The following is a 17,972-nucleotide window of genomic DNA, read 5'->3' on the forward strand; positions in this document are numbered from 1 at the left end:
ATTTTAACTAGTTGCAATCCAAAAAACGCGAATAAAAAATGAATGTTTATCTGGAAAACAACACTGAAAATAAACCAAAATGTGTGGAACCCTAAAGGCAAAATACAGGAATTCATAACTATGGATTAACTCCAAAAGAGAAGGAATAATTGAATAAATGTGACTCGAATCCAAGTGTGATACAACGACAGGGAAGATTTGAGGTATTGATTCCCAATTTAGGTTCTAGTTTTGTGGTTACCTTAAAATGTGAATGCACCGCTTCATCAGCCACCTACACTACTAAACTCATCAATCTCAGCGGACAGTTCCTCACCCAAGAAAAATATCTTACCCTTGTGAGAGCCATCATAGGTACTAAACTCGACTACTGTAATGCCCTAATCACAAGCACCTCGCCCAGTAACCTTTCCAAATTACAACTTCTCCAAAACAATGCCCCCCTACAGCCTGGGCCATGCGACTAATGGATCACATCACACAAGCTAGACACAGAGCACACTTGCTCCCTATCAAAGTCTATATCAAATATAAAACTCGCTAACTCTCTCTTATCGATGCATTCATGCCAAGCACCCTCCTGCCTAACCACAGACTCACAAGAAAATCTCCCACTGGCCTGCTACAATCCTCTTCTACCGTCAAGCTGTTTGCCCCAAGATTCAAAACAAGCCGGTCGGTCTAGCTTCACGCTCATTGCTCCCACCCTTTGGAACTCCCTCCCCTTAACCTTCAGAAATTAACCCTCATACCTAACATTCAGAAAACTCCTCAAAACATGTCTATTTAACAGTTGTGACTAACATCTGCTGTATACTATATCACATGATTATGCTAGCTACTTTTCTCATCTGTACCTATCGAATTCAAGCAACCTAGCACCCACAGATGTGGGCTCTACATGAATGTTATAAATAAATAAATAAATGTGGCGTAATGGTTGATCTTTTTTTCTGGTGAAATGTCCATTTTGTTTGCAAATGAAATTATCTCAGAATTATATCTTGTAATACAAATGTTAGAAGATACTATGGACGGGTGCTACTTATTTTGTGGCTGAAATGCTGTCACAGCTAGATGGAAACATGGCTAAAGGTATGGCATGATCTGAAAAATTCTGCCTAGAGAGCCACGGTACACCTCGCTAATTATTCCCAACAATAGAAAAACAAGCATGAGCTTGTGTGAGGCCTGATTCAGAAGGGATTTGACCTAGCATATTGGGCTGGACAGCCCATTTTGGGGTGGAAACATGCCTGATTTATATGTGATTTGTCCCCTTTTGTAATGGCCTGGAAGGATGAAAAGCAATGGCAGGAAGGTTGTCCATAGCAATGCTAGTGGTTATGATTAATTCAAAAAATGCTTTCCATCACTGTTCAGTTCTGCAAGACAGCTTCAGTGGACAGCTAGGTCAGAGGTGGGTCTCTATCCTGTTGTGCCTCGAGACCTAAGCTACACTCCACTAAGGATGGCTGGAAAGGGAGAAATGTGACTTCAGTTGCTTGCAGCTCTGATTAGACTGCATATTGTAAGGTGGGACAGAGAAACTGCCCAGCAACTCAAAGCCCAGTTATAACTGTTAGGGAATTTGCAACTGTGCATACTGTTATTGCCCCTGTTCCCTTTTTGGATTTGCATTAAACATTAACATGCACAAAGTGGACAACAGAACAACAGTCTGGCCCCATTACAAACACGTTTCTGCCTCCTGACTGTTGTAGTGTCTCCCTACAGTGAACAGATTCTGCTCGTACATATTGTGCACATCCTTCTAGTAAAATGATAGTGACTGGCAATTTACCCATGTTGATCTACTATTCACTTCAGCCACAAAAAAACATGTTTTTAATGAAAGGCCAAAAGTGAGGGCTCCAGATAATTACTACCATAGGCATGGAACATACGCATTTTATTATGTGCCCTTTGATACTTTTGGACACCTTGAAAAGGTATGCAGTAGTTTTACCTAAAACACAATAGTTCACAAACGTTATGCCAATATTCACTAAATTCCTGCAACCAGAATGCTTAAAAGGCAGGAAAGAAAGTTAAACCTGAAGAAAACATGAAACAGGTTGAAGGGTTAGAAAAATGTATAGGCTAATTGGTAGAGGATACATATATGTCCATGGTGAACTCTTCCCTGAAAGGACCTATCATGTCCTCTCCAGATTCGGGCTATCCACTGACTATTCTGCTCGCTCTCTTACCTTACAAAGCAAATGTGTTTCTGAGACTTAAGTACTGGCTCCTGTATCGTCCTGCCTCAACACTTGATTATTTCACTCACAGGCCAGTTACTGTGATGCTCTGTTCCCCTGCAAAGAAATCACATGTGTTTCAGAGAGTTGTAGTCATGGCACTTCTATGTCCTGTCCCCTTTCCGATGTACAAATGGGATCTTGCCTGGAACTTGGACAGGGCCAGTGAATAATTGCAACAGCATCATAATACAAAAAAAAGAAATCAGTGGACCATGTCATGTGCAAATCCGGTGAACATTCCCCATCCCAGAAACTTCATTCGCATTTTCCCCTCCCGAGCCTTAATTGTGTTTCTCCATGCTGGTAAGCACTGGAGTATTGTCCAACACCTTTGTTTTTAATTGTTGAAATTATCAATCAATGTAATTGTTTCCATGGGGCCGACTTAGGGTATAGCTTGTGACAATGGATTTAACACTGCTGCTCCTCCTAGTGCTGTCTTTCTACTTCACACCCACACAAGCTCTGCTTGGAGTATCCTTGAGCATAACGCACTTGGGACCGCTGTGTGGCCTGCACTGCCTTAAGAAGGCTCACCCTCAGCTTAAGGTTGGGCAGTCCTTTTCCATGCTAAGGTCCCAATTCGCCTCTAGGAATCTGTGGGATCTTCCTTTCGGGCTGTTATTGTCTAAAGCCCCCAAATCAGGGGACACGTTTTAAGTGTGGACACTCATCATCAGGGGTCCTAGTAACTCTTTCCTTGGTCGCAATTCACACATGGCCAAGGGTTACTCCAAGGATCCGACTGGGACTTTTAGAAGCCTTCTGGCTTCCATTACCAGATGCATTTCCGAGGCCTCTCTGGGGTTGAGTCGAGCTTAGATCCTCAAACATGGACAGATCTCATGGGCCCATGTGGGGATTCCTAGGCACCGTGGACAGTTGCCATCTTGTGCCATCTCCCAGGAAGAGGTTCCCTTGGCTTATTTGTAGGCCGCATGTCCTGCTCTACTAGGTCTGTGCTGCTCAAGTTCCATCAGGAACGTCTGTGGGAACTTCTGTCACCTTGCCTCAGTCCAGGGGCCTTAATCAGTGACTTGTTCTGAGGTGGCAGAGCCAAAAACTGGCTTTAAATCCATGATTCCTTCACCTGCACGTCACCAGGCAGACACAGCCAGTGTTTTCCAGCTTGGGCTACCCCCACATGATGTTTCAGAGCACCATTTACTGTGTGAGAATGGTCGCCACATGGTTTATAGTCATAATGTCGACAGTCAAAATGTCGACAGTCAAAATGTCGAAAAAAAAATGTCGAAAAAAAAAATGTCGACTTTTTTTTTCAATGCATTTTTTTTTATATGGGGGGATTCCCCCCCCAACCCCCCTTTTTTAATTTTTTTTTTAATTTTTCCCTTTTTTTTAACTCCCAAACCCCTAAAATAAATATATAATTAAAAAAGGAGAAAGTCGACATTTTTTTTTCGACATTTTTTTGTCGACATTTTTGTCTGTCGACATTTTTTTTTCGCCATTATGACTGTCCACCTCGCCACATTCCATGACACCCTCGTCTATTCATGTCATGCTGTGTTGTTATATAGTGGAACAGTGAAACTTTGGGCCTCATTATGACTCCTGCGATAGCTGTGCTGGTAAAACCGGCATGCCTGCCACTGGAGTCATTTTTTTTCCGGCGGGAGTGAGCAATTACCGGGTCATTCCGGCCCCACCGGGCCCGGTAATTGGCCATTCCCGGGCGCCGGAAAAAAATGCTCCCCATTCCCATTCGAGCCCCATAGAGCTCAATGGGAATGGGGAGGCCGGATGCAACGGCACCATTCTGAATAGTGCCGGTGCATCCGACATGGTCTGCTCGCAGGTGCCGGTCCACCCGCCAGGTCAGACCTGGTGGGTGAAAAGGCACCCGTGAGCAGAACTCGTAGTTTGCCAGTCCGGTAACTATGGTACCAGCAAGCTTACCGATACCGTTGTTACTGGACCGCCAAACTTATAATAATGATGCCCAATATGTGTGGCAGGGCTCCTAGCCCACATACCTTGGATTAAGCCATCGATCATGTCCCCTCTCCTACCCCAAAAGAAACATCAGGCTCCATCATTTTTGATGGCCTCTTGCCCTGACCATGAGCAGGACACTGGGAGTTGAGCAACTCAGAGACTAGTGCTCCATCATTTGCAGGGATGCATTCTTCCTGCCACGCAACTCCATGTTCATTCAGCTGTCTGAGACATGAATACTTCTTTTTAGAGTGGGACCCTCTTTTACTGATAGCTAACCAGCAGGATGTATACCTGCTCCCATCATGAGGAGTTCACCACAAGAGAAGTACTTTCTAGCTAGATTCAGATTATGTATGACTTCATTCACAATGAGGTTGTTCTTTATGGCCCTTTTAAAGGAAGTGATCCTATCAGCACCAGGGTTGTCCATTGTCCTTATGCTTGTGGGTAGCCAAGTTTTAACAAGAAATTGAAAAATACATGTTTTCAATGGGATCAGAAGAAATGACATATCAGTATTAAAGTGCCCCTACTCTAAAATGGTGGTGCAATGCCTATTTAAAAGAGATAGTTCAAGAAAGAAAGAACAAAGTTTTATAAGAGTCAATCAGTATTCAATATTCCACGGGGACAATTATACTTTAAAAAAAAAACTATTTTCATCCTGCCTTATGCAAAACACCTTATGCATTAAATGGAAATTCTCACTATTTACTCAACTACCCTATGAATGTGTATAAATGAGGTAATTGAAATTAATTGATTTGAGAATGTTCCTCATAAGTAAGGTGGACTGGGTCCTACAATGTACACATTACGTGCATTCCTCAGGACCAGCCAATGTTCTCAAAGTAGATCCATTTTGAGTTCCGGTAGCATTACCTATCTCATAAACCGCATTCAAAGCTGCGTGCAATCAATGTGGTAGATAATCCTTCGAACGCAATGTTAATTAATTAGTGTCTTTTCAACCACTAATCCACGCACCCCACAGACGGACATGTTAGAAGGAATCAAAATGGATTGGTCTCATTATTAAGCAAATGTTTTCCGGTTCTGAATAATTATGTGAGCACAGACCCTCTGTGCCATCTTCCCTGAAGACATGTTGGTCAGGTTCTTCAACCCTCCCCTCAGTCACCTTCCTTAGCAACCTGTTTCCTGAGCACCTAGCGTTTGAGGCGACTTGCTTCGCTCTTGAAAACATATGCATTCTTAAGGCATTGTGAAAAGCTATGCTTCGACCCCATGTACCCATGTTTGCTATTGCCTCCTGGATAAGGGGCCAACCCCTCTCTATCCACATGGATCCCGTTCTTTCATTCATGTACTATTTAGCAAGGATGGGTGGCTTCCTGGATTCTTGGCGCACATATATCTCAGCCATTGGTGCATACCTCAACAGGGTTGGCACTTCTCACTCCCAAAACAGTGATCAAGATACACTTTAATGATCGCTTCAGACTATATCCCGCTCATGTGCTCACCTTGGAAGCAAGATGACACGGAGCAACACAGGTTCGATCCCCAGGTCCAAGCTTAGAAACCTCTGGGTATTAAGGGCGTTTTATAAATAACCTACCATATCATATCATATCTTTGGCTTCTCAGTGACCTTGGGGTCGTAACATAGATCTCTATTTGTTGGCAGATAAGCTGTATCAAACCTACAACCTCGGTAGACATATATTCAATAGGTTGGAAGACAATGTTCTTGAATGCTGTCACATCAGCTCCGATGATTGGTGTGCTGCAGGCTTTATATGTTTGCGAACCTTATCGTACCTTCCACAGGGATAAGGTTCCCCTTTGTTTTCGCTAAGTTGGCATCATCCTTTCACCTTAAGCAGGCAATCTCATTACCAGTGTGCTTGCCGGACCCGTCCTCTGATGCTGAGATCCGTTAGATCTTCATATTGCCTGTATACTATCTTTTGGGGTCCTGCCCTAGAATTAATGCCTGCAAGGCTACCAAAAACCATTGGCTGGTTGCCTGCATTCTGGTATGCTTCAAATTAAGTAGCCCATCCCAAGGGCATTAACATACCCATAGTCTGGGGAAAAACGGCCTCCGTGAACTTCCAGTGAGAGGTCCACCTGGAGGAAATTTGGCAGGCTGATACCTGGCCTATTCTTCATGCTTCTTGAAAGCACAATTTCATGTATTTGAAATCATGGTCTGATGTGAACTTTGGTCAAGGAATCCTGTGCAGCATTCTAGACCAGTGAATTGTTCCATCCTCCCCTTTAGATTCTGTTCCATTTGCTATCTCCCGTGAGAGTGACGGTAAGAGGCCAGTGTGTAGGGGGGATAAGTTCTTCTTCTTACCGACTACTGTATAGGTTGGCCATAGTTCCTTTTTATCAATATGGCCTTCCCTCTGCCCTCACTAGAAAGATGGTTGTGTTCTCACTCGGTTCTAATGACTGAAGCATTGGGTGGGGAGTTTGCTGTTGGGAGGATCCTGTCAGGAGTGTGACCTCTGCAAGCGCAAACGCTGTAATGTTGCTCTGCATCATGCTCCGGTCCCTTCCGCATTCCGAACAACATTGCATGCCTTTTGAGAAAATAAATCTATGGATTATGAGTTTAGTAGGCATTACAGCGAGTAACTTTTACTATTGCAATGGCCATCCTCCTTTTTTAGCCAGTCACTATGATTCTATTCTCCTTTCCAACAAACATGATTTGAGTGTTTCACACACAAAAAATGGTATTTAAAAATTACATGAGTCTGACTCTCAAATCTAATCCTGGCTAAATTAATGAAATAGTGTGTTACAGTACAACATACCCTGTGTGATATGCGTGAAGGTGTCTGTGTTCCAACAAACTCTTCTTTAACAATCCTTGTATGGTAAATCTCATGTCACAGCAATCTACCTGTGGGCAAAGAATGGGTTGGCTCTGGATGATTTGTAGGTAAATATTGGGGAAAAAATCCAAAGGGGCTGAAGCTTATCAGAAGTGACAGAGGAGTTGCCCGAAGAGGTCTCCTAACAGAGGATGGCGATGGGGGTGAGTTTGGTTAGGAAGATTCACAAGAGGAAGCTCAAGTGCAACCAAAGGTTGACCCCTCCAGGTCATTTACATGTCAAATTAAAATGACCTCCCCCCCACGCATTTGGTGATGTGGTGTAACAGACAAATGGATGGCAGACATAAGTGTGGATACGTTCTGGCGAATTAAAGCAGAACATATTGCTTTCATGCCTTCATGTACGGCTCCCACCCATTGCCAAACACTTTCGAGGTGCGCCCTGCTTTCCTCCTCTGTCTTGAGAGTACCATTGTTTTACAGCTGCATGAGATTTTCATGTCGAAGTTAAAGGAAAGAGTTCCTACGGGATCGATTTCGATTTAGCACCCGATAGAAGCAGGAAGATTCCACAGGGCTCCATTATATAATTTAGTATAATTATAATTGGTTATTTATAGCACACTTAATACTCAGAGGTTTCTAAACGCAGACCCGGTATCGGACCTGTGTTGCTCAGCGTCTTCTTGCGTCTACATCAAGCGCATTGCCCCTGAGCTATCCTCCCGAGCCAGTAATCTGACTGCAAATCCTAGAGTAAGGAGCAAATGGGATGTGTCCCTACAGACTGCAGGCAACATGCCAGGTAATGTTTTCCTCCAAAGTCCAAGAGGAATATGAGATGGGGTAGGGATGAATGGATCAGATGCTGAAACGTCAATGTATCTTCCATATGATCGCTAGGAAGAAGAAGCCTAGAAGTCCCGCAATGTCCACTATAGATATCCTAGTTCTGCAAGAACGAAACAAGAGTCTGGCATGAGCCCAAGCGCAGAAACGACATGGCCACATGGAAGCCACCACACGGGCGACCATAGTCTTCGTTTGGGAGGCATCCAATGTAACCCTGATCATAGGCCGTCTGGACTCCATGCAACATAGGCATGTGGGTAAGGCACTTCATACCCAGAAGTTTCTAAGCTCGGGCCCGGGCTTGCAACTTGTGTTGCTGCGCGTCATCTTGCTTCCAAGACGAGCGCGTTGCCCCTGAGCTATCCTCCCGAGCCAGTAATCTGACTGCAAATCCTAGAGTAAGGAGCAAATGGGATGTGTCCCTCAGACTGCAGGCAACATGCCAGGTAATGCGGGAGCGTGAGATTCGTTTTCCTCCAAAGTCCAAGAGGAATATGAGATGGGGTAGGGATGAATGGATCAGATGCTGAAACGTCAATGTATCTTCCATATGATCGCTAGGAAGAAGAAGCCTAGAAGTCCCGCAATGTCCACTATAGATATCCTAGTTCTGCAAGAACGAAACAAGAGTCTGGCATGAGCCCAAGCGCAGAAACGACATGGCCACATGGAAGCCACCACACGGGCGACCATAGTCTTCGTTTGGGAGGCATCCAATGTAACCCTGATCATAGGCCGTCTGGACTCCATGCAACATAGGCATGTGGGTAAGGCACTTAATACCCAGAAGTTTCTAAGCTCGGGCCTGGGCTTGCAACTTGTGTTGCTGCGCGTCATCTTGCTTCCAAGACGAGCGCGTTGCCCCTGAGCTATCCTCCCGTGTCTTTGCGGATGCCAAAGGAAAACATTTTATTCAACACTGGGAACAGCTATACGATGAAGGTTACAGGTGACAGTCTTACCACGCCTCCAGTGAAGGGGCACAAGAATGCAATGTGAGCAGCAGAGCATACACTGCCGTTCAGAAATGAGCTGACCCATGCTTGTGCAAGATGGAGGACACCCATTTGATGCAGCTGTCCGAAGGAGATGGTGATGGATGGCCTACCATGCTGATTAATCTTCTATTCCTGTGGATTAGGCGCTCGCACTTCCAGGGGCCAGTTGCACTGGTGAAAGTGCGAAATTGCACGGTATTAGCACAGGGGCAACATTTCAGTCATCCGGGCCTAGGCAAGGCATTCATTTGCGTGTGTTTATAGGTGACGAGGGGTTCTGTTATAAGTAAAATGAAAACCTTAGAGTTAGCAACTGATTTGCAGCAGAGGCCCAAGTCCATTTTAAATGCGGTCGGCCCTCTGATTTCTTTCTTTCTTTTTATATAGTGATCTCCATCACAGAATAGGAGTCGACTGTTAAACTGGTCCGTGTTGCGGTACCGCCACGGTGCATAATTCCCACTTTATATCATCCCAGAGTATCTGTAAATTGTAGCTTTTAAAAAAAGCAAAAAATACAGCCTAGCTCCTGAAATGTTCTGAACGTGTCAGAAAAAAGTCCAGCCCATTTCAGTACAATAAGGAAAATACATGTCTACCAATTTGCGAAAGCTCAAAAATTGCTCCCAATGTGTGCTGGCACATTTGTTCTCCAAATGCCACCCTTGCCAGGTTCACATTTTCCAGTACTTAAACCCCCTGCTTGTCTCACACAGACCCTTTTCTGCATTAGTTCGAATAGAGGAAATGATAAAATAATCTGATTAATTTCAATAACGGCGCAACTGCCATTAAACCTTGCATTAAGGTTTGTGATTTGTGACAATTTCCAATGATCCCTGCTGACTTCTCTGCATGCCATACACTGCTGAAGAAAATGAGGAAATTCCATTTGGTGCCCGACTTCGCGTATTTCATAGTCCATTGAAAGACAGTAGAAAAAGAAAAAATATGGCTTTGAAAATCTATAAGGAGAAGGAAAAACAAGTATTGAGCTTTTCTCTTTTGCCGTTGAGTGCACCACATCCCTGCTCCACATTATGATGTATTCCAATGAAGGCTGTTCTCATGAGGGGCAAAAAACATCAGCAGTAAAGGCCTACTTCACTCAACGTTTAGCACAGAGCAAAGAAGTGGTCCAAGTGGTCGGGAGCGTTCGGGAGCGGTGCTCCACTCATTTTTTGTTTACTGTTCTAATGCTTTTATTTTAAAAAGAAACCATTCTGGAATGCTTTAGTTTTAAAATAAAAGTGTCGGAAGAAGGCGACACGTGTGCTTCAGTGCACTACACTGAACATCCCCTTAAACAGCAGGTGTGTTTCCTGGGTATGAATTGCGGATGCGAGGGGTCTGGGGATGCGGTTTGTGGGGCGTGGAGGCAGGCCAGCAGGAAACATAGTTCCACTACTTCTTTTCGTACACTTCCACCAATGGAGCAAAGTGGCTTTGCACTGCAAAGGTACTCTCTGCACTGCGCTAAATGGGCCTGATTCACACAATAAAGCAGGACGTCTGCGCAGAATTAGTGCTTTTTTTGTGTGAATTAGTCCCATTTCGCGTGGTGCAAAGGGTACTTTTGTAACGCAAAGTCACTTTGCTTCATGCTAAACATTCTGTGAATTAGGCCCGATTCACTTTTTTTGCATGGTGTAAAGTGACTTTGCACTGCTGAAAAGTGACTTTGCATTGCAGACACAATCCCTGATTCATAGAACAGTGCAAAGTCAGTGCAAAACCACTTTGTACTGCAAACATAAATGTGCACTGACTTTGCACTGCAAAAATACACTTTGTTCAATTCCATATTGAACAAAGGGTGTGTGTGAGCAGTGCGAAGTCATTTTTCAGCAGTGCAGTCACTTTGCACCGTGCACACAATTCCATGAATCTCTACAATATAAAAAGACAGTGGGCCGCAAATGTAATAGTCACAGCTTGTTTCTTTTTCGAAGTCAAATTTTTTATTCTCACACATAACATTATTCATAGGGCCTCATGATGAGTATGTCGGCAATGGTAAAAACATTTTTTTTAATATAATACCACTTGTTTTCAGACACTAACTAGTTATGAGTTAGTATAACACTATGTTTACCACATAGGTTACATACAAAGTACAGCACAGTATAAATATGGGCTATTTACTGCATTCCCTGCTGTCCAGGTATCGAATATAGTATAGTAAATATCCTATGGACGTTCCAATTCATAATAGGGCACAATTAGGAAAATGGGAGGTATTTCAAGTGCTACCAACTTTCACTATTACCGCCATACTTAGGATGTATAGTGTTACGGCCCATTCAGGGTGCTGGTGGGTGACACACCAGTCAGTGTCCATCTTTTGAAGCGAGAGGACGAGACACGTGCCATTGGGAGACACTTGGGTGGGGTGAGCAGGAGGAGACAGGAATCTGTCTGAGAGGGCAGCCTATGGGAGAGGCACACTTAACTGATTTTGCCTGGAGAGAGCGGCAGAAATTCAGGGAGGTAGCAGGCGACACACCTTTCAGGGTCTGTGTCTTGAAGCAAGTGGATGACTTGTTGCCTTTCGGTGACTTCGGGAGGATGAGCAGGAGGAGCTGGGTATCCCTGTGGAATGCTTGTGGGAGAGTTACACATGCATGATATTGTACAGATGTAGTAGAAGAATTTTGGGGAGGAATTGGGGAAGTGGGGAAACAACAGTTAATGCCTCTCTCTTGAAGGGAATAGGCAAGACATACACCATTGGGTGGCAGCTGGGACGAGGAGCAGGAGGAGCAAGGAATGCCTGTGGTCAGCATGATATGATATGATATGATAGGTTATTTATAACGCGCTTAATACCCAGAGGTTTCTAAGCGCGGACCCGGGGATCCAACCTGTGGTGGTTCGTGTCGTCTTGCTTCCAAGGCGAGCATGTTGCCCCTGGGCTATCCTCCCGAGACAATGATGGAATAGCATGGAAGCCTGAACTTGCTGGGTGGGAGCAGTAGAGATTCAGAGAGGATGTGAGCGATAGACCAGTGTGGGTTCTTTTCCTGAAGTGAGTGGATGGGATACATGCTATTGGTGGACTCAAGGGAGACAGGATTGTCTATTTCTTGAAGCAAGTGGATGAGAAACTAGACATGGTGGACGCCAGGGATTAGAGGGGAGAGCCAAGAATCCCTAAAACCAGCAAATGAGAGAGGCATGCTTGCCTGATTTTGCTGGAAAAGAGCAGCAGAGATCCAGGGATGTGGTGGATGACTCACCAGTAAGTGTCTGTATTTTGAAGTGGGTGGATGAGACACCTGCCTTTTGGCAACACCTGGAATAAAGGAGGGATGCTTGTGGGAAAAGCACATTCATCGGATTTTGGTGGGAGGGAGCAGCAGAGAGTCAGGAAGTAGCCGGTGACATACCTGTCAGTGTCCATCTCTTGAACTGATTTGTATGAAACACCTGCCCTTGGGTGATAACTGGACGGAAGAATAAAAGTAGTTGGGAATCTAGGAGCGCAGTTTGTGGGAAAGGCATGCTCAATGGAGCAACAGAGATTTGGTAGGCAGCTGGAGACACGCCTGTCAGTATCTATTTCTTGATTGGAGTGGATGAGAATCATGAGACGTTAGGGAGAATTCTCTTGGTTGTGCTAATTACCTCCGACCTTGGAGACCCCCAACAACTTTGCTGGATTTTGAGGACTTGATTTTCTTTCCTGGAAAGAGTGTGAGCCTTTTTTTCTCACTCTTTCATATGTTTTGATGTATGTTTTACACTTGTGTTCTTTGAATATGGGGTTTTAGATAACTCCACAGGCATCATCTTTTCATGTGTGTTACACAGCACCTTCAGTGCAGTGACACAGGGATGTCTTTTGAGGCTTCCCAAAGGGTTAAATACCTTCTCTGGGGTGAACTACTGTTTCCCAGAGAATGTAAAGTGAAATTGACTTTGCTAGTCTTTCCAAATTCATAGACCCAGCACACACCATCTTACAATGGAGTGCTGGAGGGGCTACTTAGCATCCCCTGTGTCTAAATACTCATGTAGCAAATGCTACCCTTTCCTATTCAAAAGGCTGGTGGCAGTGGTTTTACAACAAACTACCATGATTTATCCCGACCGTGAACATCGGTAGCTAAAAATCACGGGAGCCATGTTTTTCATGATGGCGCCTTAAGCCCCTTTGTTTACACAGGTCCCAGTCTTCTTTTTTCGCTGTTTCTTTTTGGAAAGGTCCTTCTAGACTTTGTCTGTGCGCGCCAAACCAGGTTTGGTCCCTTTGTTCGTGTGCCTTTGGCGGGCTTCAGGAGTGAAGACCGCCTCTGGCGTCTGAGTGTCTGGGGTGGGAAGGAAGTGATGGAGGTACCCAAAACTCCCCGTGCTTAGTCTCCTAGGAGACCCAAATGCACTCTGCCGTGATTGGCTGGCTGACTGTCCGGCAAGGACAGCCACCCTGCTGGGCGAGTGACAGCTAGGTTGGAATGAATGGGAGAACACTGTTTAAAAGGAGAGTCTCCTGGGCTGGAAGGAAGAGTAGACCACTGGAACAAAAGAACCGAAGACGAGCTAGAAGAGGAAGGCTGCTGCACCTCCTGGAACTTGGTAAGCCCGGTGAAGCCCTGCTGCACGTCCGAAATGCAAAAGCTCCATTCGACAGAGAAGCTCCTTCAAGGACGGCTTCTTCCTTTGAGTTGGTGGGACCAATCAACTCGTAAGACACCTGGATACCATTTTCAAGGCTAGTTATGATTAACTAGGGAGAGGGACACCAGCTTCTGTTCTTGAATCACAGCTACTGGAAACTGAAGTGACTCCATCTTGTTTGCTTTCTTTGACGATCCCTTGCAGTGCAGGAGTCCCCCGATGTCATCCCTCTTGTCCCCATGACTGAGGCTCAGGAACAATGAGATGTGCAGGAACTGCCAGGAAACCACGACTTCAGCAGCATTTGTTTCTTCAAACTAAGGTACTGTGTCCATTCGATTGAGAAAACCTCTCTCTCGCGGTGAAAGTTTGTGGAACTTTCCCAACTTGCAGGCCTCATCAGCTTGTGACCTGACATATGCTTCTTTTTCGCCAAAACTACTTCTAAGGACTTTTGCAAAGACTTTACCATTTGATACCAGAACTGCTCTTTCCTATCCAGAACACTGCCCATTGACTTTGGCCTGGCCTATTGACTTGAATTGAACTATTCTGGTGAACTGAAACTATTTGCACAGTCTACCAAGTATATGTAATCTATTCTGCTACCTTGTTCCTTTTTACTCCTTTTGAAAGTTACTTAAGTCACATTTTGCTCCCATTTCAGTGGAGCCTAACTTGTTCAGAAACTTATTGGTTTAGTACTGAAGTATATCTGTGTATATTATTAAGTTGCCTAACACTAGTGAATGTTTTATAAATGATTGTGTAAATAAATTAATAAGTGTTTTACCAAGAAACCTTGAGTATAAGTGTCTACTTGAACCACTGTGATTTTAAGTCCTCTGTGTAATATCTTGTACTGCTCACATTCCCTCTTGAGATAAGCCTGACTGCTCAGCCCTGCTACCACTAAACTGTGTAGTATAGACTTGTACCAAAGGTTGGTTTTTGCTTACACCTGTAGCCCTAATTGTATGTAGTCGCCCCAGAGGGAACTGCATGAAATTATGTCTAACATGAGAGGAGACTCAAGAGGAAAGAGCCAGGAATCTATAAGGGCAGTCTTTTGTCGATCCATGCTTGACTAATTGTGCTGGGGAGGAGCAGAAGATATTCAGGAAGGTGGTGGGTAGCACACCAATTAGTGTCTAACTCTTGAAGAAGGAAGACAAGGCATGTGCCATCGGGTTGACACCTAGGAGAAGGAGTGGGAAGAGCCAGGAATCCTTAAGGGCATCTTGTTGAGAGGCATGCTCGCCCAATAGTGCCATGAGAGATGCAAGGAGGCAGCGTGTGACCCACCAGTCTGTGTCCACCTCTTAAAGCAAGTGGATGTGAAATACGTGCCAGAGAGGAGGAGCAGGAGGAGCTAGGAAACACTGTTGGCAGCTTGTTTGAGTGGCAACTCACCTGAGATTGCTTGGAGGGGGCAGCAGCATTTCATGGATGTGGCGGTGACACACCAGACAGTGCTTATCTCTTAAAGCAAGCGGATGAGAGACATGCCGCTGGATGACATATGGGAGGAGTAGTGGGCGGATACCAGTACAAGCCACTGTAAAGAGTGCTGTGTTGGGCTCACACAGAGCCACCGTGTGCACAACAGCAATTGTCGGCCTGCTTTGTGGTTTCCCCTAACAACCAAAAGCCCATAAAACCAAATGGCTAAGACAAGGACTTGAAAAAAAGATTAGTAATCCAATATTTACCATAATGGTACAAATACAGTACATCACCTTGCAAGCCTAATGAATCCAAATTAAATGTTAGCTACCACCAGCCTACCCCAAAACCATTGTAGGATGATATAATCACTCTAGGGGATAATGGATATCTTAGGATGCACCCATTGGCCTGGAGGGTTTATGGGGCCCAGGACCATGAACTGTTAAGGAGTGAAAAAGAGAGGTACCAGCCTGGTGGATTCAGCAGGATTATCTTCAAAAACCAAAATATATGAGAAAACCGAATACATAAAGGGGAAAAAGCAAAAACAAGTAGGTGTTCCATAAAATGAAAAATCAGAACCCCCAAAAATGCAATTCTGCTCTAACACACACAAAAACTTAGAAAAAGAGGAACACAAAATAGCTTTAAAAACATACTAAACAGTAAGCAATTAGTCAATGGACCAAGAATAAATAGATAACACTTCTACAAAATCATTAAAAGACCCCTCAACAGCTCCAAAATTCACAAAGCTGCATCCAAGTGTGAGTATGTCTGTGGGAAGCCTTCCCTCAGAGTTTACCAAAACACACAAAGGAAGAGCAATTGAGCTGGGCCTTATATGGGGAAATGAACTCCCTTTAGGAGATGTACAGCCTCCGATTGGCAGAACAAACTCAGACAAACTTGAAAAATCATCCAAGAGGGCTCTGTCATTCAGTAATACATTGATACAGTTAAAATTCCAAACAGTTACATGGTCATTCATCAAGCCATTTCATCAGGAAACCCAGGTGTTTGAAGAGCAATGTAAAAACAGTAGAACTGTAATATAAATCTGATATAATAAAACATACAGTGCCCAGATGGCCCCTGGTTCGGTGTGTTTTATAAATATAAAATAAATAAATACATAAATAAATAAATATTAAACATAAAACAATACAAATAACTATGAGTCCATTCATTCATGGATCTAGGCCTATTTCCCAAAAACGTTTTTATAAGGTTCATAAGCAATACAGAAAATTAGCCCAAAGCATACAGAGCAGAGCTCAGAGCTGGGAGACATTGCCTAAATCCTAGATTTCTGAGTACTAGTTTCATTATTTTTTGCCTTCCCTATTTGTACTGAGGAACACAGAAACAAAATGTACATTATCAAGTCCTGCATGTCATGACAACAAGGGGAAAAGTTGTTAATCAGTTATTGATTTAATTTTCATAGTTAAAATATTGATTAACATTGTCATTGATTTCTCGCTCCAACTGATAGCCATTGAATTTAAAGGAATATATTTAAAATGCAACTTTGTAATTAACAAACAAGGCCCGCCACCCGAAATCAAGCAAATAGAGTCATGGTATCTTTGTGTGTTTTGCCAATTCCCGAGTTGGATGAGTTCTCTGAAAATGACTTAAAGCCAGACGCTTAATTTAGCTTTATAGACCAATGCCATCAGGCCCTACTGGGAGTTATGGGCCCCGAAGACCGAGATAAAGGCCCAAGCGCAGTGAGAGCATTTAACAAGTTCTTCAGGATCCAAAACTCCTGATACGTGTGGATAGCATGGCCTATAAAGATATTATAAACCCTTCTAACTCTGTGGAAGGGGATAATAATAATAATCTGACTGGTGTGGTTTCTGGGACCGGTCTAGTTCCCAGCAACCACATTCCGTGTCAAGGAGGGAGGGGAAGGTCTGCAAGTGAAGCCTAGCTACATCTGCTAGACTTAACTGTGTGGGTGGGAGGCGAGGCTCCCAGCCCAGTGCACCCATGATGAAAGGCAGCGTCGTACTCAGAGACCTGCACGCAAAGTGGCTGTTAGCGCGGCAGTCTCTCTCATCACAGGAGCATCACAAAAAGAGTCCTGCCACTTACAGGCTTGGTGGCCAACAGTGTATGAGAAAATCTCATGCCCAGATCATCAAATTCACTTACAAACAGGTTGACCGGATCACTGGCTAATAAACTCCTTTGCCACCTTAAGGGTTTCAGAGAAAAATACATAATCAATGATTGATTTGCATTAACTCGTAAGCCTGGATTTTTGATCAAATCAGTATAAATATTAAGACATTTCTGTAATGGCTTGGGGGTCCTTGCAAGCAATGCACTATCATCGGCATACAATGAAACAGGAACACCCATAGTATATGGGACCCCCTCACATTGGGAAAAAAATCACAATTAGTTTGTAAATAGGTTTAAAAGAATAGGTGCTAAAATGCAGTCTTGTCGGACTCCTGCCGATATTCGAAAAGCATTGGTGATTTTTCCATCCAAACTAAAAGGAATAACTGCTGATTTATTGATATGTAATGAAAGCATATTCTGGAGTAAATGGGGGGTATACCCAACAATCGAAAGTTTACCATAATGTTCTCTTATGCACTGAATCAAAGGCTGTTGCCTAGTCCATCAATGCTAAATAAAGGGGTTTTGTGTTGAACAAGCAGAATTTGGCTGCAAATAAATAAATATCAATGGACTGATATTGCGTACCTACATTCTTCAGAAAGCCCAAATGAATTAGAGCCAGGACATGGCTGGGCACTACCCATTCCATACTTATTTATCAACACTTTCCCAAAGATTTTAAAAGAAAAGCCCAAAAGAGATATTTAAAAATTATCATTTTAAAAATGAGAAACACAATCACCTGACCCCAACATTTCGGGTAGTGATTCGGTGCAATCATTAGATAAAAAATCATTATAAACTGATGCTAAGTTCTTTCAAGTTTTTTCCTCTGTTTTCTAGCAGCGAGTTGAGAGGGCATC

This window comes from Ambystoma mexicanum, chromosome 10, assembly GCF_040938575.1.
Source record: "Ambystoma mexicanum isolate Mex_15411 chromosome 10, UKY_AmexF1_1, whole genome shotgun sequence".
Taxonomy (NCBI): domain Eukaryota; kingdom Metazoa; phylum Chordata; class Amphibia; order Caudata; family Ambystomatidae; genus Ambystoma; species Ambystoma mexicanum.